Here is a 4873-nt window from a genome sequence, read left to right as displayed (position 1 = left end):
TGCAGGTAGCTGTCCAATTTTCCCAACACCATTTGTTGAAGAGGCTATCTTTACTCCATTGTATGCTCTTACCTCCTTTGTCAAATATCTGTTGTCCATAAAGGTGTGGGTTTATTTCTGGGTTCTCTGTTCTGTTCCATTGATCTATATGCCTGTTCTTATGCCAGTACCAGGCTGTTTTGAGTACTATGGCCTTATAGTATAACTTGATATCCGGAAGTGTGATAACTCCTGCTTTATTCTTCCTTTTCAAGATTGCTGAGGTTATTCGTGTTCTCTTTTGGTTCCATATAAATTTTTGGAATATGTGTTCTGTATCTTTGAAGTATGTCATTGGTATTTTAATTGGTATTGCATTGAATTTATAAATTGCTTTGGGTAATATAGACATTTTAATGATGTTTATTCTTCCTAACCATGAGCACAGTATATGCTTCCACTTGTTTGTATCTTCCCTGATTTCTTTTATCAATGTTTTATAATTTTCCGAGTATAAGTGTTTAATCTCCCTGGTTAAATTTATTCCTAGGTACTTTATTTTTTTGGTTGCAATGGTGAAGGGGATTGCTTCCTTAATTTCTCTTTCTGACAGTTCATTGTTAGTGTATAAAAGTGCTTCTGATTTCTGAGTATTAATTTTATATCCTGCCAATTGCTGAATTCATTTATCAGGTCCAGTAGTTTTTTGACTGCGACTTTAGGGTTTTCTATGTACAGTATAATATCATCAGCAAATAATGATAGTTCTACTTCTTCTTTTCCAATTTGGATGCCTTTTATTTCTTCTTCTTGTCTGATTGCTGTGGCTAGGACTTCTAGAACTATGTTGAATAAGAGTGGTGAAAGGGGGCACCCCTGCCTTGTTCCTGATCTTAAGGGGATTGCTTTTAATTTTTGCCCATTGAGTATGATGTTGGCTGTGGGTTTGTCATAGATGCCTTTATCATGTTGAGGTATGTTCCCTGTATTCCCACTTTGCTAAGAGTTTGGATCATGAATGGGTGCTAGATTTTATCAAATGCTTTTTCTGCATCTATTGAAATTATCATGTGGTTTTTCTCCTTCCTTTTGTTTATGTGATGAATCACATTGATTGATTTGCAAATATTGTACCAGCCTTGCCTCCCCAGAATAAATCCCACTTGATCATGGTGTATGATTTTTTTCATATATTGCTGGATCCGGTTTGCTAATATTTTGTTGAGGATTTTAGCATCTAAATTCATCAGGGATATTGGCCTATAATTTTTTGTGTTGTCTTTGCCTGGTTTTGGAATCAGAATTATGCTCGCCTCATAAAAGGAGCTTGGAAGTCTTCCTTCCTCTTGAATTTTTTGAAATAGCTTGAGAAGGATAGGAGTTAGTTCTTCTTTGAATATTTGGTAGAATTCACTTGTGAAACCATCAGGCCCAGGACTTTTCTTCTTTGGAAGTTTTTTGATAACTGTTTCAATCTCATTTGTTGTAATTGGTCTGTTTATGTTTTCTGATTCTTCCAGATTAATTTTTGGAAGATTATATGTTTCAAGGAATTTGTCCATTTCATCTAGGTTGTCTGTTTTTTTGGCATACAGTTCTTCATAGTATTTTCTTACAATATTTTGTATTTCTGTTGTGTCGGTTGTTATTTCTCCACTCTCATTTCTAATTTTATTTATTTGAGTCCTCTCTCTTTTTTTCTTGGTGGGTCTAGTTAAAGGTTCATTGATCTTGTTTACCTTTTCAAAGAACCAGCTCCTGGTTTCATTGATCCTCTGTATTGTTTCTTTAGCCTCTATGTCATTTATTTCTGCTCTGATCTTTATTATTTCCTTCCTTCTACTATGTCTGGGTTTTACTTGCTGTTCTTTTTCTAGTTCTTTTAGATGCAGGGCTCATCCATATATATTTGTACACAAATTTACATTGATCTTCTCACGTTCTCTCTTTCTGGAAACCTCGTCCTTGACACTGAGCACACCCACCTGTCATGGTTCTCTGAGTCCTTATTGTAGAAAGCCAATGGGCAGTTCTCACTTCCCCCACCACACCACCCTATACCCTCTCTCTGGCTGAACTCAGTTCCAAGTACAACTTGAGCAGCAACTGGTCTGCACTTGACTTTCACATCTCTGCCTTCAGCCCAGACCACACCCCTAAATTAATTCCTAGATATCTGTACTTGAGTGTCCCACAGGGATCCTCTATGAACATGTCTAATAGGAGGCTCCACTGCCCACCTTTCCCCCCTGAAGACCCCCCAAATGCCCATTTCTCTCATTGTTAACTCAGTGATCACTGCTGCTGTGAGTCCTAGACTCCCAAGCTCCTAAACCAGGGGCCGTCTGCACTGTTTGTCTTCAGCCATTTGCAGACAAGCTCTCTAGGATCTACCTCCTCAGTCTCTCCCCTCTTCTCAGCCTCCAGTAATCTAGTCTGGGCCTCACTATCCTCCCAGAACTGGTGAAACAGTCTCCACTGCTGTCCTGTCCTCCAACTCTGATCACAACCCACATTTTCCTGCTTGAAGTGTTTCCACCAGCTTGTCACAGCTTCAGGATCAGTCCCTGGACAGGGCACAGGAGGCTCTTCAGTGATCTTGCCCTCCCTACCTCTTGGCCCTCTTTCCCTACTGCACCCCTCTCCATTGTGGGCTCCACATATATTAGCGTACTTCTTTTTTCTTTCTTTCTTTTCTTTTTTTGTGGCAGAGACAGAAAGAGTCAGAGAGAGGGACAGATAGGAACAGACAGACAGGTAGGGAGAGAGATGAGAAACATCAGTTCTTCCTTGTGGCTCCTTAGTTGTTCATTGATTGATTTCTCATATGTGTCTTGACCAGGGGGCTACAGCAGACCGAGTAACCCCTTGCTTAAGCCAGCGACCTTAGGTCCAAGCTGATGAGCTTTTGCTCAAACCAGATGAGCCCGCTCTCAAGCTGGCGACCTCGGGGTTTCAAACCTGGGTCCTCCACATCCCAGTTCAATGCTCTATCCACTGCGCCACCGCCTAGTCAGGCTATATTAGCGTTCTTTATCCCATGTACTTCAAATATTTATCCACATACATCCCTCTCCAGACCTAAGGGCAGGGTGGTCTCAGTCATTTTTATATTCCAAAACACAACACAGTTACACCTAAGAAAACAAAGCCATGTAAGAGAAGATGTGTCTTTTTTTAACTTTTTTTTAAGTTTACATGCTTTTTATCTTTAAACAACTAAAATGTTCTTCTTAAAAAGCAATGCCTCGGGCCCTGGCCGGTTGGCTCAGTGGTAGAGCGTCCGCCTGGCGTGCAGGGGTTCCGGGTTCGATTCCCGGCCAGGGCACATAGGAGAAGCGCCCATCTGCTTCTCCACCCCTCCCCCTCTCCTTCCTCTCTGTCTCTCTCTTCACCTCCCGCAGCCGAGGCTCCATTGGAGCAAAGATGGCCCGGGCGCTGGGGATGGCTCCTTGGCCTCTGCCCCAGGCGCTAGAGTGGCTCTGATCGCGACAGAGCGATGCCCCGGAGGGGCAGAGCATCGCCCCCTGGTGGGCAGAGCATCACCCCCTAGTGGGTGTGCCGGGTAAATGCCGGTCGGGCGCATGCGGGAGTCTGTCTGACTGTCTCTCCCCGTTTCCAGCTTCGGAAAAATACAAAAAAAAAAAAAGGCAATGCCTCTGCTCCAAACAAATCAAGGTCAAAATAAATAAAGAGCTCAGGATAACATCAGTCCCATCATCCTAGTCCTGGCGTGTGGATGGAAAGCAGAAGCCAGTTGTGATGATAGGTGATAGATCCAAGTTGCCAGGTTGTTAACATTTTTCCATTTCTACGCCATCTTTAAAAAGAGTCCTATATGGGGGTCATACCATCCTCACTGTGTTCCAGAAGAACCACCATGCCATGTGGATTCATGTTTTCACCAATACAGAACTGGTAGGTTTTTGGGGTTTTTTTTGTTTTTTGTTTCTTCTTTTCCAAGTGAGACAAGGGAAGATAGAGAGACAGACTCCCACATGCTCCCTGACCAGGATCCACGCAGCAACCCCCATCTGGGGCACATGTTCTGCTCATCTGGGGCCATGCTCACAACCGATCTATTTTTAGCATCTGAAGTAGAGGCTCCACAGAGCTGTCCTCAGTGTCTGGGGCTGATGAGCTCTAACCAATTGAGCCATGACTGCAGGAGGGGAAGAAAGAGGAGAGAGAAGAGGGAGGAGGGGAAAAGCAGATGGTCACTTCTTCTGTGTGACCTGACCAGGAATTGAACCTGGGACATCTACACACTGGGCTGACACTCTACCACTGAGCCAACTAGCCAGGGCCTTTTTTTTTTTTAATTAGCAAAGACATGCTTGATTTGTTCTACAACCCCTGACATAAAAGGTTTTACTCTTTCTAGTCTCTGTTCTTTAAGTTCCCCTTCCATTGATCCCATGTAATCTTTGATGTACTTCCTGTAGGCTGGTCTTTCGTGAAGCTGGTTTCCAGCTAATAGTGGTTCATGACAATATCAACACCAGTGATTACTGTGCCTTCAGGACCTTCCTCCTCAAGGCCTTCAGCAGAGGCATTTCTACCAATGACGGAGTCATCAAGTGTTACCCTCTGTCCTACTGACCATCTTCCCCTCCACCTGTAGGCACAGCCCAGCTGTGATCTCTTGGATCTTGTAGCTGTCAGAGAATATCTCATCATGGCTGATGAGGTCACTCTAGTCTAGATGATCAAGATGGTAGCTGGAAGGAGACAACAGTGGGCACTGGCTTAGGAGAAACTGGAGGGGTGCTGGGGTCAGGGGGGTGGGGAACAGGTTGTAAGAGTGGCAGAAAAGGCCGACTCAGCCACTGGAAGATCTGTGTTCTGAACACTGACACCTCCTGGTGCCGATGGCACCCACTGGTGCCGCCTC

General features: G+C 43.8%; 1 pseudogene; it reads right to left on the bottom strand.

Moving 5' to 3' along the window:
• Positions 1-3720: 3720 nt before the first annotated feature.
• LOC136376697 (translationally-controlled tumor protein-like) lies at positions 3721-4600 on the bottom strand (annotated as a pseudogene).
• Positions 4601-4873: the final 273 nt, after the last annotated feature.

Source organism: Saccopteryx leptura, chromosome 6 (assembly GCF_036850995.1).
Source record: "Saccopteryx leptura isolate mSacLep1 chromosome 6, mSacLep1_pri_phased_curated, whole genome shotgun sequence".
Lineage (NCBI taxonomy): Eukaryota > Metazoa > Chordata > Mammalia > Chiroptera > Emballonuridae > Saccopteryx > Saccopteryx leptura.
Note: the sequence above shows the minus strand (reverse complement) of the source record. Positions and strands in the feature narration are given on the sequence as shown.